Consider the following 13,824-nt stretch of genomic DNA (forward strand, 5'->3'; position numbering starts at 1 on the left):
ATTTATACGAGTCTCTTTCCATCTTGACCAGTATGAACTTACTGATGTAGATAAAGATGTTGTCAGGGTAGCTGGTATTGAGTTTCACATGGAATTTATCAGGAAAATCAAGATGCATTAAATCTACTGAGCCAACAAATCAGGTTGTTACACTGAAGCTGAGATGGCCTTAACACACTGTCAACTCCTTCATGACTCACTGATGAAAAGAGCAAAGCTGTCTGCTTACTAAATAACTGCGTAGTGTCTGGCACTGAAGGAGAACATTCCAAAGCAGAAAGGAGCAGCGATCACCTCTCTCGATTATACAAACCTTCAGAAACCATAATTAAAATGTACAGTTGTAAATCTATGCTGTTTATTACACCTCCTATTATTAGAGTAATGAATAAAGACTGACAGCAGAAGCAACCATGCTGTTTCTCAGCTATAAATCCTAAATTCACTTGTTAGTATTAGAAAGGCTAAAGTCATCAAGAGGACACACAGATGTTAAAAACTGCAAAAAGAGCTGTACATTGCTTGAATAAATGTGCCATTTGCTAAGCTTTTTATACTATGAGGCATGGACATCAAGTCAAAGAACACAACACACAAAATACTCAATGAGCATTATATAAAATAAGTTTTATCAATTCTAAATTCTCGTGTTTATTGACAAGACTATTATTAGCTAATACAAAAATCCTCATTTCACAGAAATTTTAATTTGAGAATATAAATAATCTTAGAGAGTCACATAGTAAAAATGCATATCATTAAGGTTAAGGCCTAGACAAATTCTTGATTTAAATAAAAGATGTCTAACAATGTAGTGAAGACCTGCATTGTCTTTTGAGTCACTGGCTAATTTCTGTTGATTACCATGGGAGCAGGCTTGGATACAAAAGCATCTGCTGAAGACAAACAGTGTGGATGATCAAATACCTTTTGTACAAGGACAGTTCCAAATTTACATTTCTGAAGGTGAAGAGATCGTGTATGCTTCCGTTATTCAGACATACTGAAGTTGAACAGTATAGAAATTATTGTGAATGCTAGTTCATCATTGAGGTCTTCCTGACATATACTAAGAGAAGGTTTAAATGGATTTTTGTTCTTTTTTTTTTTTTATTATTTCAGATAATATGTTTGAATGCATGAAAGCTCTCAGGATTTTCTCTTCTCACTAGTCCTTAACAATGAGTGCACTGACTACAGTAACAGAGTTAAATGGCACCTTTTGTTCCTAACAACAAGTGAAGTGTCACAGCCTGTACTTTGACTGAATCCAATGGTATAATTCTCATGAACACCATTTAACTGATTCTATGAATAAGAATAGCAAGATTTAGCCTTAATTCTTAAAAAAAGCAACACTTTTCACAGTACTTCAATAGAATATTTTCAAAGCAAGATTTTCCTTTGTGTTCACTTTTCATTTTCCCCTGTATTTGCCTTCTGTCTTCTATGCAGAAATTTTATAAGATATTGTAAAACAAAAAAAATTTATCTGAGTGGTATGTTTCACCAGTTAGGCACCTCTACCAACCCTTTGTAGGCAGCACATCCCTTATTTGTGAACCATGTGTTAAAGAAAGGAATGTTAATTAATAACTCTTTCTGCATAGCCCATCAATTCAATAGAACCTATGAATGTTCAGACAAAATTTTGGTTGATTTTTATAATTCCATTTAGGATGCATTTTAAGATTGGATTTCTATAGGAAACATTTTAAAAGGTGATTTTATGAAAATATTTTACAGCAGGACTTGGAAATTATATAACTGGAGGTAGAATCTCAGTGGAGAATTAAAATTTCAGGTTGTCTATGAAGATAATTTAATAAAAATCCTGTTTGTTATGATTTAGCAACAGAAATTAGTAAATTGTAAAAGGTATCACAATTATTCATTCACTTCTGGTTTACTGCAATATTACAGCCTCATGTGTTGCTGATTTACTTGTGTTTGGTGAACTGCACCTAAGATTTTGGAAGAGCCTATCTGGGAACATGCACGTTTTTACATGTTAGTGTTTTACAGTTCCGTTGAATGAAATAATGTATGATATGGTAAGCAATGTTGTTTCTCCATAAAAAAAAGCTGCCAAAACAAATCTGAATACATGCAAGAGACTATTACAGTTCACACTAAGTATTTAGTTTCTTTATCAGTTTGTCATCAGAAGTTAATATCAGCTTAATTCAGTGCTTTTTAGCCAGTTAAGGTGTGAGACCAGCTTCACATTTTGATTTTCCATCTCGGAAAGGGAAGATAGATTCACTTTCCACCAGGTAAAACTGCTGTATTATTACCTTGTGTCCCAGAGGCCACATAAGCCTGTTAGTCTGAGATTCCCCCAAATAAATTCTGTGCTCTGCAGAATCACTAGTCTGTGGTGCAGTGCTGCCCTGATATGTTCTACTGCTGTATAGCCCAGGGGAGAAATGTATGCTGTGAGCATTATCTGGGGTTTTTTTTGACAGGATAAACAAGGAAGAAGGAAAAAGTTTTATTCCTCCTCCCACCCGCTGCTTTTGTTATGCCTTCAAGCGCTTTGGGCCAAGCTTGTTTTTACTGTCTAAGGGTAACAGTGAACAGCTCACACAGTTCTTGAGGGTCAAGCATTGCTCCTGCATATCCTTCTGTGTAATTGGTCCCTGGGACATGCAGCCACCTGCACATGCAGGCTGGATAACTCCCTTTGTGGAAGTCAGCCTGATTTGTACCTGTTGTGTCCAATCCTTGCAGAGAGCAGCCTTATTAATGCAGTGGTGTGGTCAGTCAGGGAACTGCGTTCTACAGGAAATGGGTGCAGTTTCCCTTTCAGAAGTGGCACTGGGCTTTGTGGTATGGTGAAGTGTGCTGTTCCAAGTTGTTCTCGGCCTTTTTTATTGAACTGGAGTTCTTCCCTTGAACAGTGAAGTCACAGGCTTGCCAGTGAACATTGCAATAAATCTTACCATTCCCAGGTTGCGTAGAGGACATTATTAAAAAGAAACCAAACAAAAACAGTTTTGTGTTCAGACAGGTGAGTATTTCTATGTGTGATAAGTCATAAATATCCCCCTTTGTTGGCAGAAGAGCATGTACACTGCATGCATTATCACTACATTTGCATTCTGAGAACCCTCTTAAAAACAAAATGCTCTTCAAACTGCTTTTCAAAAACTGACCTTCACTCTTTAAACATCTCCTTAGGGTAACTATCTTTTGTATTATAAATGTATTTTTTACCTCTAATTTCCATGGACTTTTCCCCTGTTCTTTTTGGGCTTTTTCTTCAGTTGAGGGATAATAGAGTGTTAGAAGTACCATTTTCCAGTTGAAGTAAAAGTTTGTAACATATATTTTGGAATAATTAAGTAAGATTTCATACAGATGAGAAGCTTGAATTTTCTTTTGTAGATGCTGAGGTGTGTTCCCATTGCAGATTTTTAAACTTGGAAAGTTCTGATGTCAATTTATGCAGTTTGTATGGCTTTCAAAAACAGTGATGTGCTGAGCAACATGAATTCCAGTGCTCTGCTTTCCCAAAACCCTAAGCAAATTATTCTAGACAGACAGTTTTATCTAACAAAAAATTCCTGATGTTTGTTATGAAAGCCAGCTACAGACATATTAATATTTTCAAGTTCTTTTTATTTCTTTTGTCTAACCAATGTATATTCTGTTCAAAGTGACCTTAGAAGTGTTTACACTCAATTTCTGAAAAGTTGTGTATTTGTTGGCTTAAAATGCCAGTTTTTTTACCTCTGCAATTTGTTGCTAAGTTGCCCTAAAAAGCAGTCAGGTAATAAATTACTTCCCATACGAAAGTAGGATTCTTCAGTAAACCCTATCAGAAGAATACTGCAAAGCATTCTTATTTTTTAACTCAATGTCACCTTTCCTTGTAAAAATATTTTTCTTCAAATGTCTATTTCCTGCAAAGAAGAACAGGAAAACATTTCAACAGACTAATTTTTCACTTGTTTTATGTGAATTCTGATCCTAGGTATAAAATACTTTATCTACTTGTATCTAATTTAACCCTATTTGAAGAACCTATTTAAAAAGCAACCTGCAAGATTCCTACCTAATTCTGTCTCATTGTTTGCTCTTTGTGAATTGTATTAAGAGGTCCTATTTATCTCTCATATTCGTTGTTTTGAAGGATACATTAATTTCTTCAGGGAAGAACTTAACCTGCAGTTGGTTCACAAATGGTATATAACAATTATTTTTGACTGCTCTGCTTTCTGACTGGATAATTTTTGCAGTAAAGTAAGATCTGTTTGTGCAGATGTTGGTTCATTATTACTTTAGTCCAGTCTAGATCATGAGGCACTGCACTGTGGTACAAATAAGTGGGAGATATCCTCCAGGATTGTAACCTATCAACAATGGAAAATTAAATGTGAATTAATGATGGTATATGAATTATGAACTATATTTCCTGCTACTAAAAAAGCATCTGATCAAAATTAGCAGTTGTAACTACTCAGTGAAGAGCATTTACAAAAGTATTTATGTAACACATACACCAAATAGGCACAAACAAAGCCAAAGAAATACATTTTTAAAATAAATTAGGTAGTTAAAGAAAGTAAACATTTCTGAAACATATTTATGCCAGACTTTTCTGCAAGCTTAATGTGGTATGTGTAATATACACATTTAATATTTGTTTGTATCATGATCAAATTAAGTATGCTGTGAACCAATACCAGAGAATCTAGGAAAGAAATTCGGACATTTGATGCCAGAAAGAACACTGCATGATAGTAGACTGAACACTGATGGAAAGTACATGAAAAATAGCCAAATATGTAGCGAATTGGACATAGCACAGGATGTTTTGGAAACACAGCAACAATGGAAACTTTTTAGACTTTGTTTAGCTACAACAGAAAACAAAAGCAAGACTGATTGAATTAATGAAAAAGAATATGTTGACCACTTGGAACATAGCATATGTAAACCAAAAGAATTGAACAGAATATAAATTAGAATTGCTTCCAGTTAATGTATCTATTTTTATGCATTGTATGCTCAACAGACAGAAAATTTTATAAATAATTATCTCTAATGGGAATACTCAAAGCTAACTTGGTGAGCATTAAACATGTGAGGCTACATGTTTGACTCAAATATGCTTGAATGTAACTATTTGATTTAGGAAAATTGTCATGTGTGTACTGTTATGGTGTATAAATATTCCCCTTGCAGCATTGTGCTTAAATAGCAGAGAGCGATGAATTTCTGCAATTGTTTTTTACTGTGTCTAGAGTTGTCTTTCAGTTTTTACAAATATTTCAGGATTTGATGAAAGTTGCAAATTAGACAAAGCCACAATCATGTTTCCATTAAGCTTTAGCTTGTTTCTCTGTTTTCATCTTCACTTTTGTTTTGTCAGTTCTGGATGAGAAAGTTATCTTTTTGTATTGTTTTAGTAAATATACTCACTGCTGTCTGTTGAAGATGAAATGAGGTAATACTGTTATGAAAGGAACATCTTCCCAATTTCAGTCTGTTATGTCAATCATTAAAACAAATCTAAACATTAGATAGCAACCCCTGGATCTTTTAAATTCCCATTTCCCATTCCCTTATGCAAGCCTGTTTTAATGCTGCAGTGCTCAGGCAAGAAGTAGCATTGAGAATCCTTGTTGGCTTTTCTTGGAATGTATTTCCTGCCTGCTTTTTTTCCTAACTGCTCCTGTGACAAATCCAGTGTCTGAGCATGCTTTTTTATGTTTATTTGGCATGAGTGAGTCTTTTTGCATTGTTCTCCTGCACTAACAGTGTAAAATACTTAAGGAAGAGCAGTTTCTGCTCAGATCTGAATAAAGGCTGCTTTATGGTATCTTATCAGGCATTCAGAAGCCAGTATTATTAGTGGTGAGAGCAAAAAGTGTTAGTTTTTGTTGAATGTGTTTCCTGCTTCATGTGCAGGGTTCACCTCCAACACTGAGTGGGATAATACTTGTTAAATTGAAGAGATCCTTTGTAGCTGCTTGACTCCAAGCATTTCAAGGAAAGCTGCCAAATGTGATTTCTTAGGGCTGTACCTTAATGCAAAAAACACTGGCAAGAGGAAAGAAGGGTTGGAGTTCACAAGTAACTTCCATATACCACGAAACTCAGCTTTAACTTCTGAAGATTATATATATTTAGTGGTGCATGTTAGCAAGTTGCAGACAAAGGCATTTGTGGCAATATTTTATAACTACTTTTACCAAGAATGCATAAGTGGTAAAGATTTCTATTCTTTGTTTTTTCTATTTTTTGTTATTATAAACTGAGATAAGTGGTTGAATTTGTCAGATCATATCCTTCCTCCAGTAATGTGGCTACTGAAAGAAGATTTTTTTTGAACCTTATGAAAGAGATTCATTATATGTAGTTCTTCTATGTTACTAGTAGTAGTTCTGTGAATGCTCTTCAAGAATGTATGTTTTCTTGAAATACTTTGATTTTCCTTTATTAGTAAATTAGTTACTCACCAGACAAATAATTCACATTCCTACCAGTCCAGGATTTCTTGTATAGCTTATAAAAAAGGAAAAAGTTAATTGATGGGGACAGTTCTCTGTGTGACCTATATAATCAAAACTTCCTCTACTCAGTGAAAGATATAAGGCATTTTCCTGATCTTTGTACCACCATTTTTGTGGCATGTAGCAAGGACATCAGTACATTTTCTATTAAAACAAGTATCAACAATCCAACTTTTGTTTTTCCCCAGAAAGTTAAATGCTCTTTTTCTTGTAGCAGTAAGTGGGGGGGGGGGCAGGGGGGGGAGGAGAAATTAAACCAATTTGCATAATATCTTTTTCACCATAAAAGCCAAATTTTGAAATGTCAGTATTAAGCATTCATGGCATGAAGTTTTAAAGCCGCCATCCCACATTAACTAAGGAATAGTATAGTTATCTTAAAAGTAAAATCCTTACATTTGCCAAGAAAACAAGCTTAAATTTTGTCTGCTAGGTTTCCCTACTTTTGGGTCTATGTACACAGAAACATGTGTCATGTTCTTCTATATTTTTAAAGTCCTACTTGGAATTTAAAAGTCTACTGGAAGAGAAATCTGTGAATTCCAAGTGTTGAACTGTAGGTTACTCTTGGTTGACTGGAATTGGTTCATGTATGGTTTTGGGTTCTGTAAGCCCCTCTGTTAACCTTTGACTTATTCCAGCTCAAAGCATTATCTCCACTGTAGTTTCCTCAAAATGGAGGTGCTTGACAGAGGCTTATTGTACAAACTCAGTACGGATTGTTTTCTCCTCAAGAAAATCTAGGTTATGTTATACCGCAGTGACTGCAGAAGGATGACAGTGTCACCTTGCCAGGCTTCTGGCAATTATTTCAGTCTTCTAAGCTTGCAGACCTCAGAAATCCATTTAGTTCCCCAGAGAATATAAATTTTAGTATTTGCATGTGGATTTAGCTCACAACTGAATGTTTCCTGTTCAAAGTTATTTTTCCTCCAAACACAGGCACAATACCTGTGAAGTTTCAGAGAAAATCTGCAGACTTCTCTTCTGAGAGTAAGGAAGAGAGATGCTACAGGGCCATGTAACAAGGGATGGAAAAGAATTATTTTTATACTGATGTGTGCTGTAAATCACTGACTGTCACAGATAATCAATTTTTCTCTGCTACCACCCCAGGCCTCCTATATCTCTCTATATGACTGGCTGCAAATGCACAGGGCTCCACATCTCCCATCCCATCTTTTGTAAGGTTATCTTTCAGCCCTGTTCACTGTAACTCACAGCATACAGCCTTTCAATGCTGACAGTGATGAGCACAAAGCTGGCAGGAAGATGAGCATTAATATGGGATGAATGCTCACTTCAGCCTTTCCAGTTCAGCATTGTGTCTGTATCCTGCTTGCCACTTCACATCCACTCATCTGCATCCTCATCTTTCACCGTGTCCACTGCTTATGCATCCAAGGGCACTCAGGCTTCACTCAGGATGTTTTTATGTAAAAGTGATGATACAGAGGATGTTCAGTTGGCACAGAGCCAGCTCAGCTCTGGCAAAGCTTGATATCCAATCTAATTCATAGGTGACCTCCACTCACGGAAATCAAAAGAGCTACATGATCCCTAGAGAGCTCTTCCACAGCCATGTCTTTATCCCAGTGTATCATCTTCCACAGGTTTTACTTTCCTTATCAAAGCCAGAAATAGCAATTTATACAATGTTAGCTTTCAAATCTTCCCAGTCCTCTAGTCAACTACTGAAGCCTTTTGTGAATTGTGAAATAAGGTTAGTACTGGCACTCATAGCAACATAAAGAATATATTCATAGATGCTTCTTCCTAGATTTGACCCTAAGAGTATTGAAATAATTTTCCATGCCTATTTTGCAAATGAGAGAATGAAGACAGCTACAATAAACTCTCCTCTGCAGAAGACGTGAAGTGGAAATAGATGCTCCCCTTCTACATGTCAGCTTACTTTTAGGACAATTACATTCACCTTTTCATGACAGGGCTTCTGAAGTCAGGTCGGCTAACCTGCAACTTTCTCCCTGTCTACTTCAACTTATGTTGTAATTTTATTCTATGAAGTCACTAAAGGCATATCTCATATGAATAAAAAAATCAGTAGTATTTAAAGAGCACTTTAATACTTTGAAAATTAAATATATACTGACATTCATGAAATGTATATTTAAATTTGCATTCATACTCAAAGCTATTGTAATGATGTGATTCTGGACTCTGGAATATGTAGGCAGGGAAAAAAATTACAGACTAATGGCAAACTTATTAGAAAATGCAAAAAAAATTTAAATTTATATTAAATATCAAGAAGTCCTATATCATTGTGTATCAAGAAAAATACACTGTTACACATCTTCAGCTTTGGCTGAGGTTCCTTTGTGTAAGTTGCTAAACTAGTGGGGAGCTACAGATGTTGCAAACACTTCAAATGCTGCAGGGAATGTATTGTGCTCTTCTGAGGCTCACTTTCTGCATGTGCTGCCAGCTTACAACTTGGGCACTGAGGTCATGTTCTGACTGCACACTGGAGTCAGGTTCAGAATCTGTAGTGCAAGATCAAAAATTGCACAGTGTAAAGGCTGCATTTACACTCTGTTGAGTGTTCTTAATTTTACAAAACAGTATTTGTATGAATGCACCTGATCTTGATCAAGAAGGTATTGCCGGTGATCTGGAAATGCATTGATCCAGTGTTAATGATGGGGAGATTGCAACCTAAACCAGACATTTGTCAAGAGCTTTGATACTTATGCTTCCTAATAGATGCAGAATGCCAGAAAGGAAACTGAAAAATACCAACACCAGGACAGATAGAAAAGGCACACTGAAACTTGCAGAAGTGGGGGAATACTCTGCTTCATGTTACATGAAATGGTGGAGAGGTCTTCTTAATCACAGCATGAAAAGAGAGGATACAAGACTTTCTGACTTACAGAGGGTTGGAACACCTCACATTTTGGAGGCTAAGTTTCTGTATAGCAAATCACATGGGAAATCTGAAACAGAAGATACTAATTAATAGGGGGTCCAAGTTCAAATCCTTAAAAATTTACTTGGATTTTACTTTGAGGAAGTGAAGGCCAAATTTTGACCCAGAAGATGCAAAAGAATATTAACTACTTGCAATAAGGAAGAAATAAAGCATGTGGAGATGAAAATCAGCATACACTGAACAGTTCTGTGCAGTGCAATAAACAACACAATTCCTGGCCTTCAAGAGAATGCAGACACTGTAAGTAATTACATCATGTTGTAAGAGTTTACTGGTGCCAGGAGGGAATGAAGAAACAGGAATTCTAGATGTCATTGCATCAGAAGATGAATTAACCACCAGTCCAAACCAAATTAAACATTTATCCATTTTAAGTTGGACACAGGTGCACAAGCCTGTGTGCAGCCAGAAACCACAATATTATCACTGAAAAAAAGGCCAGAGTTAGGAGAAGGTAGCAGAGTCAGGGTTAAATAGGTGTGATTTTTCACCTATTAAGAAAGGAAAGAAGGAAGGGAGTTATTTGGAAATGTCACAATTTCCAAATAAAACGTGTTTATTTTTGGAAATTATGTTCTTGAGAAGAATCCTGGTTGAAAGAAACAAAATACTGAGGAAGAGTTTAAGGATGCTTTCCAGTAGATAACCTATTTCTCAAAGGAGTACCTGCCAGGTCTGGCAGAACTGACAGTTCACACTTCCAGCAAAGTTCTGCTTACTGTGAGGGATCCACACAGGATCTCTTAGCTGGCAGAAATAAGCCTGTGAGCAAGGCCAGCTTTGTGTTGTGCCAGACATTATCAAAGATATAGACCTAAAACCTCACAATTTAATTTGAGCTTAAGGAACAGAAGCAAGGGATGAACATGGCAAAGCACACGGGCAGTCAGCCCCTTGCAAGGGAGTGTCTATCTCCTGTAATTCCCAGAAGCAAGTGTAGATTGGAGGAGGAGCCTATGCCCACTCAGCCACAGCCAGAGTGTGCCCCTTTGCCCCCCGCCACCCAAGAGTCTGAGCTTAAAAAGTGGTGCTTGAGGCGGCTCTGCAGGAGATGCATCTGAGAAGTTAGAGATGCATAAAGACCCAAGCTTAAGGTGTCAGGAGCCTGAGGGCAAAACTTCTTGGACTGCCCACAGATACTGAAGAGAAGATGATTCATATGTATGCAAGCAGAAATTTAAAACAGCTGTGGGCATTTCTGGGATATCTCAAACTACGTCTGTTTATTGGCCATTCTAGTGAAAAGAGAGAGCTCAGGCCTGGGGAGAAGGTCTGCAAAGCTTGTAGCCGTATGTCTACTTACAGCTCTTATAAAAAGATGACCTCATCTATCCTTTCCTCTTTGGAATAGGAAACATTTGGAATGTTCCATGGCACCACGGTGCTCAGGATCCAGATGCCCTTCCCAGCGCTGCCCCCATCCTGCCCATGGCCTGTGATGCCATGTGAGCCCCCAGCGTGTGCCCCAGCAGCTCTGAGCAGCATCACTGCCCAGCTGCCCACACACTCCTGCAGCAGGCCCATGGCTCAGCCCATCCCCAGCAGTGCCCAGCATCCCGGGATAGGCTGTCCCAGTCTGGGATGGTGGGGTGGGGTCTGCAGCCAGGCCCTGCCCTGCTCTGCTGCGCCCCAGCACACCAAGCAGCATCCAAAACAGGATAAATGACAGCCCAGCACCTCTCTAGGGCTGCTTAGTAGGAGTTTCTCTTGAACCTGTGTCCTCGAATTTCTCCCTGTGAATAGAGACATGATCTCTAGTCTAGTTGTGCTCTGCTGGTACCTTACAAATAGCTGGGATGATATTTTGAATTTTTTTGCTGCATTAACATGATTTTACTTTACTTTCAAGAGGGTAAAAATAGTAGAAAGGAATTAAAACTTCAAGAAGTACTTTTGTAACCAGAGCCATAATCTGTAGGCATGAGGACTTGGTTCATGGCTTGCTGCTTGGCTCGAAATGGTGCAGGAGTGATAAGAGGTCTCTGCCAGGCTTTAGTGCAAAACCAGAAAAGGAGTTGCTGAATAAAAGATCTCGTTGAGAAAACAAACTGCATATTAGCTGGTATCTGAGTGGCTGGAGTTGAAGTTCCTTTTCCCCAGAGGCAATCCTGTTGGTATCACATCTGAATTTCAGGGACTGAAATTTTATGCACCCAGGAGATCTGGGTACTACTAACTAGTACTGTTAAGGGATGGCCGAATCAAGTATCCATACGTGTAGTAAATCATCTGCATCTCACCAGTGAGTAAAACTCCACAGACAGGATTTACTTTCCTTAGTCTTTCTTATTATTTATACCTACCTCCTTATTCATTGTAGAATTACCAAAAATATTGTCTGCAATTTTTCTTGCAGAAAATTAGCAAGGACTACTACAGGCATTTAAAATATGAATAGCAGGTGTTACTGTGTCATAATCACATAATAACTATGGGTGGAAGGGTCCTCTGTGGGTCAGCCCCAAAGCAGGGCTAACTCCAAAATTAGCCAAAAGCTAAGATGAAGAAGATGTAGCAGTCTCCATTTGTCATGTGATTGGCCAGAACACAGCAGGTGGTGGGGATACAGCCTAGCCTTCTTCACATCTCTTGGGCTGCTGAGATCACAAATGTAGAAAAAATGTAGAGAAGGAAAAAGGGAAACAATTAAACACCTGTTTCTCCTGGCCAGATTCTGAAGGGATTGTTTGCTTCACGTGTTGTGTGGACTGACAACGTCTCCCAGACGAGTGCAACAGCCTTGGGCAAGGGTTCCAAATTCCATCCCCCTACTCCTAAATTAGATGTATCACCAGGCACAGACAGCACGGCTTAGCCCTGCCAACAAGAAATACATGTGCACATGCCTAGAATAGGAGCTACAGATATCAATGGAAAGTCTGTGATGAAAACAAGAGTGCCTACAGAGTTCAAGCAAATCCAAATTCTGTTAGCAGCTGCTCAGAGATTCACAGGATTGTATTTTTGTACATTAGCACTTACATATGACCTAAATTTCACCTGGAACGGTGTCCTTTTCTGGTGTCTGCAGTGCCACATTGGTACTGGTTGGAAGAGCAAAGCGCTGTGTTTATGCACTTTTGTCTCTGCAGGTCATTAGCAACATTTGATCACTGCACATTCACTTCCAAATTCTATTTTCAAATTATAATTTACAGTTTTCTGACCTAATATATGTGGAATTGCTTTTGTGAATGGCGACAAAAAACTTCTGCTTTTTCTTATAATTGTTAAATTGCTTGAGAATATGTTCTTCATTTTTCTTAATTATTTTATCATTGGAAAAAAAAAAGTCAGTTTTTATTGGAAAACCACTAAAGTCTTTTAAACTGCTTCTGCAAAGGAATTGTGTACTGCTTTCTATACCTCTAGCACCTGATTTGTGTGCTCAGAACACATGCTTCATTAACCCCTTTCACAAGCTAAGCATCTGCTGCTCCAAATGTAATGCAAATCACTTTTTAATGGTCACATTGACTAGATAGGAAATGCTTTTGTTGGAGCTATGACTTGTAGTTAATTAAGCCAATTAGCATGTGATATAAGCACTTCTGAGAAGACAAAGCCCAAGAATAGCTCTCAAAAAAAAGGTGGAAGGCTTTCATGCAGCTATAAATGCTACAGAAGAGAAAAGGAATGAACCAAGAGTAAGTTTAAAAATAAATTCTAAATGTATTCACTACTTTATCTCATTTACAGCAGTCTCATCTGGTCTTCTCTGAGAAACATATTTGTGGGCCTGAGGATCTACTTGCTAGGTCTGTGTAAGGAGATAAAACCAGACTTTTTACTCAGCAGAGATGATGGGCAATAACATTTCTGCTGAGATCTTGCTTATATCATGAAATTATCTGATTTATCAACTGCACTTTTGACTTCCTTCCAAAAGAAGGCTTTTCTGCTTAACACCAGAAGAGAGTCTCAGAGTCTGGTTGTTAGGGTAAAGACTGCCCTTTCTTCAAAGTAACAACGAAAAAGACTTCTTTGCCTTTAAAATGGAAATGCATCCCATCCCTTTTAGCACTGTTTCGCAAAGTAATGGGTAACAATGAGACATTTTATAATTTAACCACCCTAGATATATGCAGTGTATACATGAAGTCTCAGGAATAAGTTGCATTGGTCTTTCAGAAATAAAACCAAATTGGGTCCATGTATGATTTTAAACATGCAATGACCAAGAGGTGAAAGTTATGATAGATTTTTTTCAGTGTGCATGATACCTGAACTTCATTTGCTGGGAATTTTCAATGCCTTTAATAAAACTGTTTTTACTCAATGTAAAGTAGCAAATTTTTTGTGGTCTTTCCTAAAACAGTTTGAACCTTGTTATTGTTTTGCCAA

General features: G+C 37.6%; 1 protein-coding gene across 1 annotated transcript in view; it reads left to right on the top strand.

Annotated features, from left to right (window-relative positions):
* The window catches only part of METTL25 (methyltransferase like 25), a 65,603-nt gene extending 51,844 nt beyond the window's left edge, over positions 1 to 13,759 (top strand). The window contains exon 13 of the mRNA XM_085568218.1: positions 1,123 to 13,759. The gene's annotated coding sequence lies outside the window, so the exon portion shown is untranslated. The remainder of the gene's footprint in view (positions 1 to 1,122) is intronic.
* Positions 13,760 to 13,824: the final 65 nt, after the last annotated feature.

The sequence above is a fragment of the Lonchura striata genome, chromosome 1A, assembly GCF_050655825.1.
Source record: "Lonchura striata isolate lonStrDom1 chromosome 1A, ASM5065582v1, whole genome shotgun sequence".
In the NCBI taxonomy this organism is placed as follows: Eukaryota; Metazoa; Chordata; class Aves; order Passeriformes; family Estrildidae; genus Lonchura; species Lonchura striata.